The 12,479-nt window shown below is 46.6% G+C and overlaps 1 long non-coding RNA gene across 2 annotated transcripts in view; it reads left to right on the top strand.

Annotated features, from left to right (window-relative positions):
• The window catches only part of LOC105240146, a 34,656-nt gene extending 30,491 nt beyond the window's left edge, over positions 1-4,165 (top strand). For both annotated transcript variants that reach the window (XR_004620688.1, XR_004620687.1), the window contains one exon: positions 4,052-4,165. This is a non-coding gene — a long non-coding RNA (uncharacterized LOC105240146). The remainder of the gene's footprint in view (positions 1-4,051) is intronic.
• The last annotated feature ends 8,314 nt before the right edge of the window (positions 4,166-12,479 follow it).

The following is a 12,479-nucleotide window of genomic DNA, read 5'->3' as shown; positions in this document are numbered from 1 at the left end:
CACTTCCCACTCACACGGGGATCTTATGATCACCTGTATCTTCTCCGCCGGAGAAATTCAAACCGACCACACCCTGCTCTGTGGTCCTGTGGTTTCGTCATGCTGGCTCTCAGGCCTGATGCCGTTAGTCTTTGACCTAACAGAAAATGCCAGTGTCCAGAATGTTCCAATTTCTTGCGACACGTTAGCTCCTACCTGGACTTTCTACTTTTCATGCTCAGCCTGAACCCCTGATTGATCATTGCAGTGACTGTCTTAGCAGAGCCTCCAGTGGCCTTGCGCCTGTCCTGGGGACCTCCCCGGCCCCCACTCAAAGCCCAGCCCTGAGACCAGCAGCAGCCTGCTTTCACTCCTAGTGGCTGAGAGTCCTCGAGAAAGATTTGTAAATTCTGTCCATACACTCAAACACTTGATTACACACCCAGTCGTGCAAGGCATGGGAATACACAGGTATGATACAAATCCTTGCCACAAACAGATGCAATTCCTACTGGAGGAAGTTTTTTAATTTTCGCCAAGAGGAATCCTTACTTCTCTGTTTCTTGATTCTCTTTCTAATGTTGTTAAGAATTCTTTCTCATTGGCCTCGATTCCTTTTGCAGTCCTCCCACTGACTGTGAAAAGCTCTCTGTGCAAAGACAGAAGCTGCAGATAAAAAGCCGTCTCCTTATAGAGAGCTCATTCATTTCTTTCGCTCATTCATTTATTCATTCCACAAATAATAGTTGGGCGCTTACGTTGTGCCAGGCGCGTCCTCGAGAGGAGGGACACAGAGATCAATGAGACAGACAAAGTCCCTGCCCTTGTGCAGCTTATATTGGGGTGTGACAAAATGGCCAAGGAAGAGAGGGAGGGGAAAGGAAAGAAAGAAAATCTGAGTTGCCGGTGCTGAGACTTAGTGTAAGATGGTGGATGGCGTGATGGGCTGGGGAGGTGGTTGGCTGGGTGGCTGGGGGAGGGCGGGCTCCGTTAAACTTCAGAGTGTTGAGAAACTGCTAATGCAAACAGCAGGAGGAGGGGCACTCCGGCAAGAGGGGGCTATGTGCTCAGGGAATGTGAACTTCGGGTCAGATGGAACAAAATAGAAAGAGAAGAACCATTGTGTGCACCCACTAAATACATTTTTAAAAAACCCTGAATTCTCTTAAAATGGGCTATTCCGAATCAGAGTCCCCTGTGGGGCAATACAGCCTTGCTGCAAACACCCAGACGACTGAGACGTGTTAACGGCCAAGTCGCATAGTCAGTTCTGAGAGAATTTCTTCCCTCGGCAGGAATCCTACCTCTTCTTGTTCTTAGAGTAGGAAAGAAGAAGAAAGAAGCAAACCAAACCAATCAGACCCAAATCTGGAGGCCAGACCCCACGCCACATCTTGCCTCTGCTGAAACAGAAATAACTCCCATTACTCACCCACTCCAGCAATGGGAGAAGAGATTGCCATCAGGTATCCTGTCATTATAGTCTGCGCTCATTAGAGCGAAAGGGCAGAGAAGAGGTGAGGTTTTGAAAAGAATGCCCAGAGAACTACACCTTTCCTCCTTGATTGTTGAGAACAGCCTTGCAATTAAATACTAAAAATATATCGGCTGTAAATTGTTTGACCAGCCCGCCTGCTATGGACTCAATTGTTACCCCAAATTGAAGCCTCACTGCCCTCATGGGACTGTACTGGGGGTTTCAGGGCCTTTCAGGAGGTGCTTGAGGTTAAATAAATTCATAAGGGCGACGATAGAGTTGAGGATCCATTTCTGGGGTCTCTATTCTGCTCCATTGATCTATGTGTCAGTTTTTGTGCCAGTACCAAGCTGTCTTTGTGATCACAGCTTTGTAATACAGCTTGAAGTCAGGCATTGTGATGTAACCAGCTTTGGTTTTCTTTTTCAACAGTCCCCTGGCGATTCGGGGTCTTTTCTGGTTCCATACAAATTTTAGGATTGTTTGTTTGAACTCTGTGAAAAATGTTGATGGTGTTTTGATAGGGATTGCATTGAAAATGTAAAATGTTCTGGGCAGCATAGACATTTTAACAATATTTATTCTTCCAGTCTACGAGCAGGGCATGTTTTTCCATCTCTTTGTGTCTTCCTCAATTACTTTCATCAGTGTTCCGTAGTTTCTAGAGTACAGATCCTTTACCTCTTTGGTTAGGTTTATTCCTAGGTATCTTTTGGTTTTTGGTGCAGTTGTAAATGGAATCAATTCCTTAATTTCTCTTTCTTCAGTTACACTGTTAGTGTATAGAAAAGCAACTGATTCCTGTGCATTGATTTTGTATCCTGCCACGTTCCTGAATTGCTGAATGAGTTCTAGTAATTTGGGGGTGGAGTCTTTTGGGTTTTCCACATAAAGTGTCATGTCATCTGCGAAGAGAGAGAGTTTGACCTTTGCCAATTTGAATACCTTTTATTTCTTTTTGTTGTCTGATTGCCGAAGCTAGGGCTTCTAGTACTATGCTGCACAACAGTGGTGACAGTGGACATCCCTGCCGTGTTCCTGACCTTAGGGGGAAAGCTCTCAGTTTTTCCCCTTGAGAATGATATTTGCTGTGGGCTTTTCATAGATGGCTTTTATGATATTGAGGTATGTTCCCTCTATCCCAATATTTTAAAGAGTTTTAATCTACAAGGTATTTACCCCAAAGATACAGATGTAGTGAAAAGAAGGGGCACCTGCACCCCAATGTTCATAGCAGCTTTGGGAACAATAGCCAAACTGGGGAAGGAGCCCAGATGCCCTTCAACAGACAAATGGATAAAGATGTGGTTCATATATACAATGGAATATTACTCAGCCATCAGAAAGGATGAATACCCACCATTTGCATCAACATGGATGGAACTGGAGGGTATTATGCTAAGTGAAATAAGTCAAGCAGAGAAATACAATTATCATATGGTTTCAGTCATATGTGGAGCATAAGGAATAGCAGGGAGGACATCAGGAGAAGGAAGGGAAAAATGAAGGGGGGAAATCAGAGAGGGAGACGAACCATGAGAGACTATGGACTATGGGAAAAAAACTGAGGGTTTCAGAGGGGAGGGGGTGGGGGGATGGGTTAGCCGGGTGATGGGTAGTAAGGAGGGCACGTGTTGTGATGAGCACTGGGTGTTATATGCAACTAATGAATCGTTGACACTACATCAAACACTAATGATGTACTATATGTTGGTTAGTTGAACATTAAAAAAAAAGTTCCTAAGGGTGAAGCTCTGATCTGCTAGAACTGGTGCCCTCACAGGAAGAGGAGGAGAGCCAGGGATGTCTCTGGGCCGTGTGAGGACCCTGTGAGAAGGGGGCTGTCTGTAGGTCAGGACGAGAGCTCTCTCTAGCATCAGATCATGCTGGCACCTTGAAATGGGACTTCCTGCCTCCAGAACTGGGAGAAAATCCATTTCTGTGGTTTAAGCCCCTCATGATGGTTTGCTATGGCAGCCCAAGCAGACTTGGATACCTCCCTCCTTCCCGCTGGCACAGAGATAGGGCAGGAAAATGTGTGACACGTGACCTCCTCCTCCCTCCCCCACCCTCGGTCCAGTGTTGGAAAAATAGCTAATAAGATCGTGGTGGCTCAAGCATTTAGTGTAGAATTAAAAAAACCCAGCAATATATTTATTTTTTATAAATTGGAATTAATGTTTTTGAACCAAAAGTTTATTAATATTTTAAAATTTATTAAATTTTTCATTTATAGCAGGCCATTTGAAATGTTTATTGAGTGAATAAATGAATATTTGAAAAGGATACCACTGACCCTGTAATAGAGAGGCTGTGTACTTCTAGCCCCTCCCCACCCCCAGCGTGGAGGTTAGCTTTATGTTTGACTGAGACTGGGCCCAGACCAGCGGGCCCAGTGACAGCCTCACCAAAAATGCTGTAGGGTGACTTTAGGGGACCCTATGCACATTTGTCTTCATGGGCCCCTTTGTCCAAAGAAAAAAAATTCTATTTACAATGGCATTTTTCTGATATTTAAAGAAATGAACGTGAAAACATTTTGGTGAGCCTGTGAAAGTATCGTGAGCTCTCAGCACTGTCCCTGTGTCCTGACAGGGGTGTGGTCTCCGTGACTGGAGTCTGAGCGATGTGCCCATCACTTACCAGCTGGGAGACTTGGGGACTGTCACGTAGTATCCTCATCTGGATACTGAGATGGATGAAGACGTCACAATAAGGGGGGAGTCTTTTTGGTTGGGGTACTTTGATAATGTCTCAGGATGGAGTGTGCTGCAAGAGTAATGCATTGTCTCGCAAGGCTGCAGGTGAGCTGGAGCTGAAGACACACTGTGCCCCCACCCAGAAATCTGGGAGGCATGGGTCAAGAGCAGAAATGTCACAGGGAGAATCTTACGAAGAGGCTTCTCTTCTTCGTGTCCGGGGGACGTCTTCAGTGATATTTCCATTTCTCTGTAAAGCTTTCTGAGAGGTGAATCTATTTGGGGGAAGTGGAAGGTGCTGAATTCTGCTCCGAATTCTGGTTGGATCCAGAGCAGAAGCAGCTGCCCCAAGTTATGGAGCCCTAAAGCTCTCAAGAAACAAATGATTCCTTTTCACGTCAGCGGCCCTGGGCAGGATGCAATCGCATCGCGGGCCTCATTGGCGCCTTAGATACCATGATGGATAAACTGCCTGATGGTTATCTGGGGCGGTGGTTCTCAACTGGGAGTGACTTTAGACCTCCCTCCTCCTCCTCTGGGGCACATTTGGTGATGTCTGGAGACAACTTAGGTTGTCACACCTGCGGGGGAAGGGTGCTGCCGGCATCTAGTGGGTGAAGCCTGGGATGCAGCTAAACGTCCCGCAAGGCCCAGGAGGGCCCCCAAACAAAGAGGACACTGGCTCACAGTGTCCATAGTGCCGGGGCCCCGAAACCCTGATATAGCGCCTTTCCTCTAAGGGGTGCCCAGCATAAAAAGTCAGGAGCAATCTTTACAGCGCGCTGTGAGGTCAGCCAACTCTATTATTATTTAAAACAACAATAACAACAACACACAGCAACCTCTTTCATGACAAGTCTCCAAAGGCAAGGGAAACAAAAGAAAAAATGAATTCTTGGGACTTCATCAAGATAAAAAGCTTCTGCACAGCAAAGGAAACAGTCAACAAAACTAAGAGGCAGCCGACAGAATGGGAGAAGATATTTGCAAATGACACTACAGATAAAGGGCTGGGATCCAAGATCTATAAAGAACTTCTCAAACTCAATACATGAGAAACAAATAATCAAATAAAAAAAATGGGCAGAAGATATGAACAGACACTTTTCCAATGAAGACATACAAATGGCTAACAGACACATGAAAAAATGTTCAACATTAGCCCTCAGGGAAATTCAAATCAAAACCACATTGAGATACCACCTTACGCCAGTTAGAATGGCAAACATTGACAAGGCAAGAAACAACAAATGTTGGAGAGGATGTGGAGAAAGGGGATCCCTCCTATATTGCTGGTGGGAATGCAAGTTGGTACAGCCACTTTGGAAAACAGTGTGAAGCTTCCTCAAAAAGTTAAAAATTGAGCTACCCTATGACCCAGCAATTGCACTACTGGGTATTTATCCCAAAGATACAGATGTAGTGAAGAGAAGGGCCATACGCACCCCAGTTTTCATAGCAGCATTGTCCACAATAGCTAAATCGTGGAAGGAGCCAAGATGCCCTTCAACAGATGACTGGATTAAGAAGATGTGGTCCATATATACAATGGAATATTACTCAACCATCAGAACGAATGATTACCCAACATTTGCAGCAACATGGACAGGACTGGAGGAGATTATGCTAAGTGAAATAAGTCAAGCAGAGAAAGACAATTATCATATGGTTTCACTCATTTATGGAACATAAGAAATAGCAGGGAGATCAGTAGGAGAAGGAAGGGAAGAATGAAGGGGGGTTAAACATAAGGGGGAATGAAGCATGAGAGACTATGGACTCTAAGAAACAAACTGAGGGCTTCAGAGGGAAGGGGAGTGGGGGAATGGGATAGGCCGGTGATGGGTATTAAGGAGGGCACGTATTGCATGGTGCACTGGGTGTTAGACGCAAACAATGAATCATGGAACATTGCATCAAAAACTAGGGATGTACTGTATGGTGACTAACATAATATAATAAAAAAATATTAAAACAACAACAACAACATAATCTATTTATGAACTTCTTCCTCTCCACTGCCTGGCCTGATCTAACATCTGATAAGTTTACCATATAACCTGCTAAATAACTTACATATATTCTCAAGACTAAGAAGCAAATGTGATTTTTCCATTCACAGTAACCGAGCAAGTTAGGTAGCCGAGATTTCTGTCCAGACGTGGGCCACCATCGCCCTCTGCTGGAGAAGTTTGAAACTGCTGCTTTGTGCTGCGAAGAAGAAATGAGGCCATTCTAATTGAGTGAGCGTCTGGGGCCACTGACCTTTTGTTGAGCTTGTGATTGCCTAAAAGGGTGGGGCTTATATTGGTTTATAGGATCAATTGCTTTATGTAGTATCCTGAAGTTTAGACATTATTTGATAATGATTAAATATTCCTCATCCTTCTGTATGAGCACAGAATTAATTCATGGAACAGTATCAGAGCTTAATGGTACACACAACAGAAGCAGATGCTAGGGTGCTCCTTTTAAGTTTTGATTACTTAAAAATTATAGAAAATTTGGTAAAAGTATACAAAATATAGAAAAGTAAAAGGAAGAATAAAAATTTTGGCAGTCCTACTTCCAGAGAAAAAAATTTTACATTTTGGAATATTTTCTTCCAGTTCTTTTTCTAGGAACATAATGACCTTTTAAAAACTTTTTGTTTTTTATTTTTTATTTTGTTTTTATTGTTTTGACCAATTGTTACATACTATAGATAAAAATTCGTGTCCTTCCCCCTCCCCCCGAATACATCATAAATATTTTTCCGTGTTATTATGAGCATATTTTGTGCCTGTGGGGGACACACAGATGCGTCACCTAGATTCCATTTCTGGGGAAGGACATGCTGCCCCAACTTCTGCCTCTGGCCGCCACCCTGGGACTACCTGGGCTACAAGGATTCACCTGGACCCGGTTCGTGCCCTTCCCAGCACAGCCCACGTCCAGGGCCTGCGGGGACAGGTGTGATGGTCCTGTAATTTTGGCCCAATGGGGAGGCACTCTGGTGGCTGTTTCGGCTCTAGGAGGTCAGTTGCCACTGGACTTCTGCCTCTGCCCAGTCCTGCTTGCCCCTCTTGTCTCCCACAGCTGCTCGTCTGCACATGAAATTCCCTCTCAGGGTCTGCCTCCCACAGAGCAAAGCCTGTGTCCCTGTGACTATTTTTTTGAATGTGGTACTATGTGCACACGTTAAAAAACAAAACAAAACATGTGAACAGTACAGAAGGGTGTCCGGTGCAAAAGCAAGTCTCCCTCCCCTCTTCTCCCCAGAGGCAAACACCATTCTCCGCTCTGAGTGTATCTTTCCGGGCTGGGCTGCACTCATACGGTGTGTTAACGTGATGGTTAATGTTATGTGTCCACTGGACTGGACCACGGGAGGACCACGTAGCTGGTTAAACGTTATTTCTGGAGTGTCTCTGTGAGGACTGTTCGGGAAGACATTAGCATCTGAGCTGGTAGACTGAGTAAAGTGGACGGGGTGGAACTCATCCCATCAGTTGAAGGCTTGAATGGAACAAAAAACTGGAGGAAGGCAGGATTTCCGCACTTGCTGCCTGACTGCCTGACCTGGGACATCAGTCTTCTCCTGCCTTTAGAGCCCCTGGGTCTCGGGCCTTTGGATGTGGCTCTCCACCTTTGAACTACACCACCAGCTCCAGCTCTGGGGGTCTTCAGTTTGCCCACTGCAGATGGTGGGGCTGCTCAGACTCCATAACTGCATGGGCCAGTTCCTCATAATTAATCTCTTTTTAGAGATCTCTATCCGTCTGTCTGTCCAACTGTCCTGTTGGTTCTAGTTCTCAAAGAACCCTAATACAGCTGCATATCACTTTATTTTTTTTAAAAGATTTTATCTATTTGAGAGCAAGAGAGTGAGCGAGAACTCAAGAGCAGGGGGAGGGAGAAGCAGGCTCCCTGCTGAGCAGGGAGCCCGATGTGGGACTCGATCCCAGGACCCTGAGATCATGACCTGAGCTGAAGGCAGACGCTTCACCGACTGGGCCACCCAGGCACCCCATCACTTTCAAAAAAACTTTTTATTATGAATAAATCTGGATTTGCTGAAGAGTTTCAAGGATAGTGCAGAGCTCCTGTATCTTCTTCCAGCGTCTAATGTTACCATCTTGGACCACCGTGTTCACCACAACTGGGAAATTAACAGTGGTATATGCTGTTACCCGAACTGCAGAGTGAAGTCTGATCTCACCAGTTTTCTACTCCCGACCTTTTCCTGGATGATGCGGGATCCGCATTGCATCGAGCAGATCACTTCATGGCTTCATGATACCCCTTCCAGGAGAAGTCCTGCAATCAACGCACTGGTGTTGGACTCACAGTGATTCTGCTTTTTTAAAAAATGCTGGGGGCGCCTGGGTGGCTCGGTTGGTTAACCCTCTGTCTTCAGCTCAGGTCGTGATCTCCAGGTCCTGGGATCCAGCCCACATTGGCTCCCTGCTTGGCGGGGAGCCTGCTTCTCCCTCTCCCTCTGTCCTTCCACCTCGCTCGAGCTCTCTTTCCCTAAACCATCGTCACATTAAGACAGTACATTTAAGGGGCGAAATAAACTGTCTGTGCAGGAAACGGGACGCACTGTTTCAAACCCCCGAGTTCCAGACTTTTCCAAGGCAGACTTGTCAGGTGTGGTGAGAATTTGTCACCTCTCAGAAGTAAGTCCTAGTGATTATTTCACCAACAAGTTCTCCGTAATTTATTTTAAAAAGAAACAGAATCAAACCTGAAATATGTCCCTAAAGGAACAGAGAAGCATGGTGCCGGAGAAGGAGCTGTTCATCAAAGGCTGGCCATTTGTCTACACTCTCTGCTCGCCCGGGGCGGCTGTCAGCGCGGAGTGTTTCAGTGGCATGGCCGAGCTCTCCGCTGCTGCGAAGACGGATGGATTCTAAGTGGAGCCCCTTCTCCTCGCAGTGACCAGGCATGATAGTGTGCGAAATAATGGTCGGAAAGAACATCACCAGGCCCCTAATGAGAAGCTGTTGACAGAAAAATTGCTCTCACATTCATCAAAAAGCCAATAAATGTCAAGGAAAGGACTGGAGATGCAGCAGCTTGTAAATTCTTTCTCAAGGGGCCTCTGGAGGGGGAGTCTGGGGACAACACACCTTCTGTTCCTTTTTCCTGAATGTTGCTAAATATACTTCCAGAAAGCGTAGGACGTTGATGGGGGCTTACCCCGATAGCTTTGAGGGCGCGTCCACAGGGCGGCCACTCCGGCGTTTGGCCAGAGGACCCTGTTTTTGGTACCAGCTCTGGCTACATCTGTATCTTTTCGGCCCTCTAGACCTTGTCTGTGTGTTGTCACAGTTTGTAAACTGACCGAGAGCTGAGATCCCTCCAGGCTTGAAAAGCCCAGGCTTTCTGTAGATGATCCTATTTGCTCAGCAACGCATCAGAACGGGTTTTCCCTCTAGAATCCCGTAATCCCGTTTTGCCTCTGGTGCTCAGGGAGCAGCCGACCCTATTGCTTCGTTGTAACCTGTCTTCTCTGCTGCTACATCTTGTTTTCAATTTTTTGTGAGGGGAGGGGGATGCTCAGTGACAGCGACTACTGTGAATCTGCCGCTGGGCTTAGGTTGGGTGTTCCCCCAAAGGCACACCCTGAATCCAGGACTTGTGCGAAGGTTGTTTATTTGGGAAGTGACCCCAAGCAAGGGTGTAGGACGAGGGAAGGCAGGGAAGGAGAAAAGCTGATCAAGTTTTCATTAGTAAATGGGCTGGTGCTATGGGTGAAGGGGCTCAACCCCACTGGGCCCTTCTGAGGAAAGATAGTACCCCATCTCAGCATCGTTCCCTCTGACGACCGGGCGGGGACGTTCTTCCCTGGTCTCCCGTCCTGCTGCTGTTTGAGGGGTGTCTCTGGAGGCCTTAACTCCCCCCCCACTTCCAGGTGGGCCTGTTGAAGGCTGAGCGAGCTCCTGGAAGTGCCAGAAATCACTCCCAGAGAGGCAGAGACAGAAGTGCTTGAGGGGGTGTCTTAGCTCAAGCAGCAATAACAAAATACCACAGACTCGGGGGGCCTAAAAACAGAAACTGATTTTTGTACAAGTCTGGAGGCTGGAAGTCCAAAGTCAGGGTGTTGGCAGGGGTGGTTTCTCCTGAGGTCTCTCTCTGTGGCTTGCAGACGTCTGCCTTCCTGCTGTGTCCCTGTGGGGTACGTTCCCGTATGGTATGTGCACAGCACTGCTGTCTCTCTCTCCCCCCAGAAGGACACTAGTCCTATTGGATTAGGGTCCCATCCTTAGGACCTCCTTTAACCTTACCATCTCTTTAGAAGCCCTTTGTCCAAATGCAGTCACACTGGGGAGTAGGGCTTCAGCATATGAATTTTGTGGGAACAGAATTCAGCCCATAACAGGGGTTAGCGCTTCCCTGTGGAAACTGCCCACCACAGCTGCAGGTGAAATGGCCGTGGGTCATCACCAATATTGCCGCACATACATTGATGTAATCCTCCTAACCCCTTAGCAGGTGCGCCTTGTTATCACCCCTCTTACAACCACGAAGAAACTCAGACTCAAAGAAATTAGACAGCTAGCCCCACATCACACAGCTAGTGATAAGGTTGAACTCAGAGGTAACTCAGCTCTCTGACTCTTGTTCCATGATAACTACTTAACATTTGAATTTTAATGTGTTCGTGATTTATCTCATGGATAAATCTGGAGGGTTGGAATTGTCTTACACTTAAAAAAACAAACGACCCACCCCATAGTGCCTAGCATAGGACTTTGCAATTAAGTAGACACTTCATAAATACAGGCATTGAGGTTTTAAAAATCACCTCTTGGCTGTTTCTTTTGGGAGATAGATCGGGGGTGGGGGTCTATGAAGGAAGTTAAATCTGTTTTCATGTGAACACGGTAACTTTCGAGGGACAGGTCACACTGGGGGCCCAACAGGAGGAGGGGTGTGATTGTCCTTGTAGGGTATGGGCTGGGTGAGGGGCACAACCAACCAGTCGGGCAACTGTCCATCCTCCCTTAGGGATGGGGAGGGCTTGCTGATCTAGGAACTAAGGGGCCTCAAGGAAACATCACTGGTAAAAACTGGACAGACTGCTGTCCTAAAGGATAATTAGCAAATGATCAGAGTCATAACTTTGACAACAGTAACAAATGAGACAATTTTGGCTTAAGGTTCAAATGAGCATATTAACCATTTCAGGAGATTCTATCAAGTGCAAATCTGTTAGATATCTTTGCCCCTTGCCAACCAATCACGTACTTTATACATCTCTCTAGGTGAAGAATGTTTTATCACCAGAAGTGTTAGCACTTGGTGACTGAAACATGCTTCAGCCATGCCTTTAAAGAAAACAGGCTTTCCAGAACCCCTGGGACAGATTCCATCTTAGTGCAGCAACGTGACTTCCGAGTATCGACCTACATTCACAAAGAGACGATTACCAACTTCCCCGGGTCTATACAGAAAACAGGGAATTAACTCATGTTCTGCTCAGTGATTTCACTTTCCAAAACTGATGTTGAAAATGTGAACAGAGAATTTTGTTTATTTGTATAGATTTTATTTATTTATTGGACAGAGATTGACACAGCGAGAGAGGGAACACCAGCAGGGGGAGTGTGAGAGGGAGAAGCAGGCTTCCTGCTGAGCAGGGAGCCTGATGCAGGGCTCGATCCTAGGACCCTGGGATCATGACCTGAGCCGAAGGCAGATGCTTAACAACTGAGCCACCCAGGTGCCCCTGAACTGAGAATTTTAAAAAGCCCATCTGTATCCTGTAGGCTGTACCCTGGCAACGTTTACTTGGACCTACACAACCTGACTGAAGGCCCACTCTGTGCTGAGCAGGGTCTAGCCTCCGAGGATTGAAAAACCACTCCTGCAGGAACTCACACCTTTGTTGGGGGTAAGGGGGGTGGTGAGACACTAGACTATGAATGAAAAAGAAATAATTGAAGGTGCTTCCCGCACAATGGAAGTATCTACAACATGAAGCAATGTAGCAGTAACCTGACAACGACAGAGGGGGGAAGGATCGCGGGGCGCAGGGATCACAAACCCATGCCCCCAGAGCTAGACCCACTGTGTTCCCCCAGGGCGTCTGGATGGCTCTGTCGGTTAAGTGTCCGACTCTTGATTTTGGCTCAGGTCATGGTCTCAGGGTCGTGGGATGGATCCCCGAGACGGGCTCCGTGCTCAGTGGGGAGTCTGCTTGGGATTCTCTCTCTCCCTCTGCACCCCCCCCCGACCCCTGCATGCACCTGCATGCACAAGTTCTGTCTCTCTTAAATAAATAAATCTAAAAAAAAAAACAAACCCCAAAACCACTTCCCCTCTACAGGATACAT

Source organism: Ailuropoda melanoleuca, chromosome 15 (assembly GCF_002007445.2).
Source record: "Ailuropoda melanoleuca isolate Jingjing chromosome 15, ASM200744v2, whole genome shotgun sequence".
Classification (NCBI taxonomy): Eukaryota; Metazoa; Chordata; class Mammalia; order Carnivora; family Ursidae; genus Ailuropoda; species Ailuropoda melanoleuca.
Note: the sequence above shows the minus strand (reverse complement) of the source record. Positions and strands in the feature narration are given on the sequence as shown.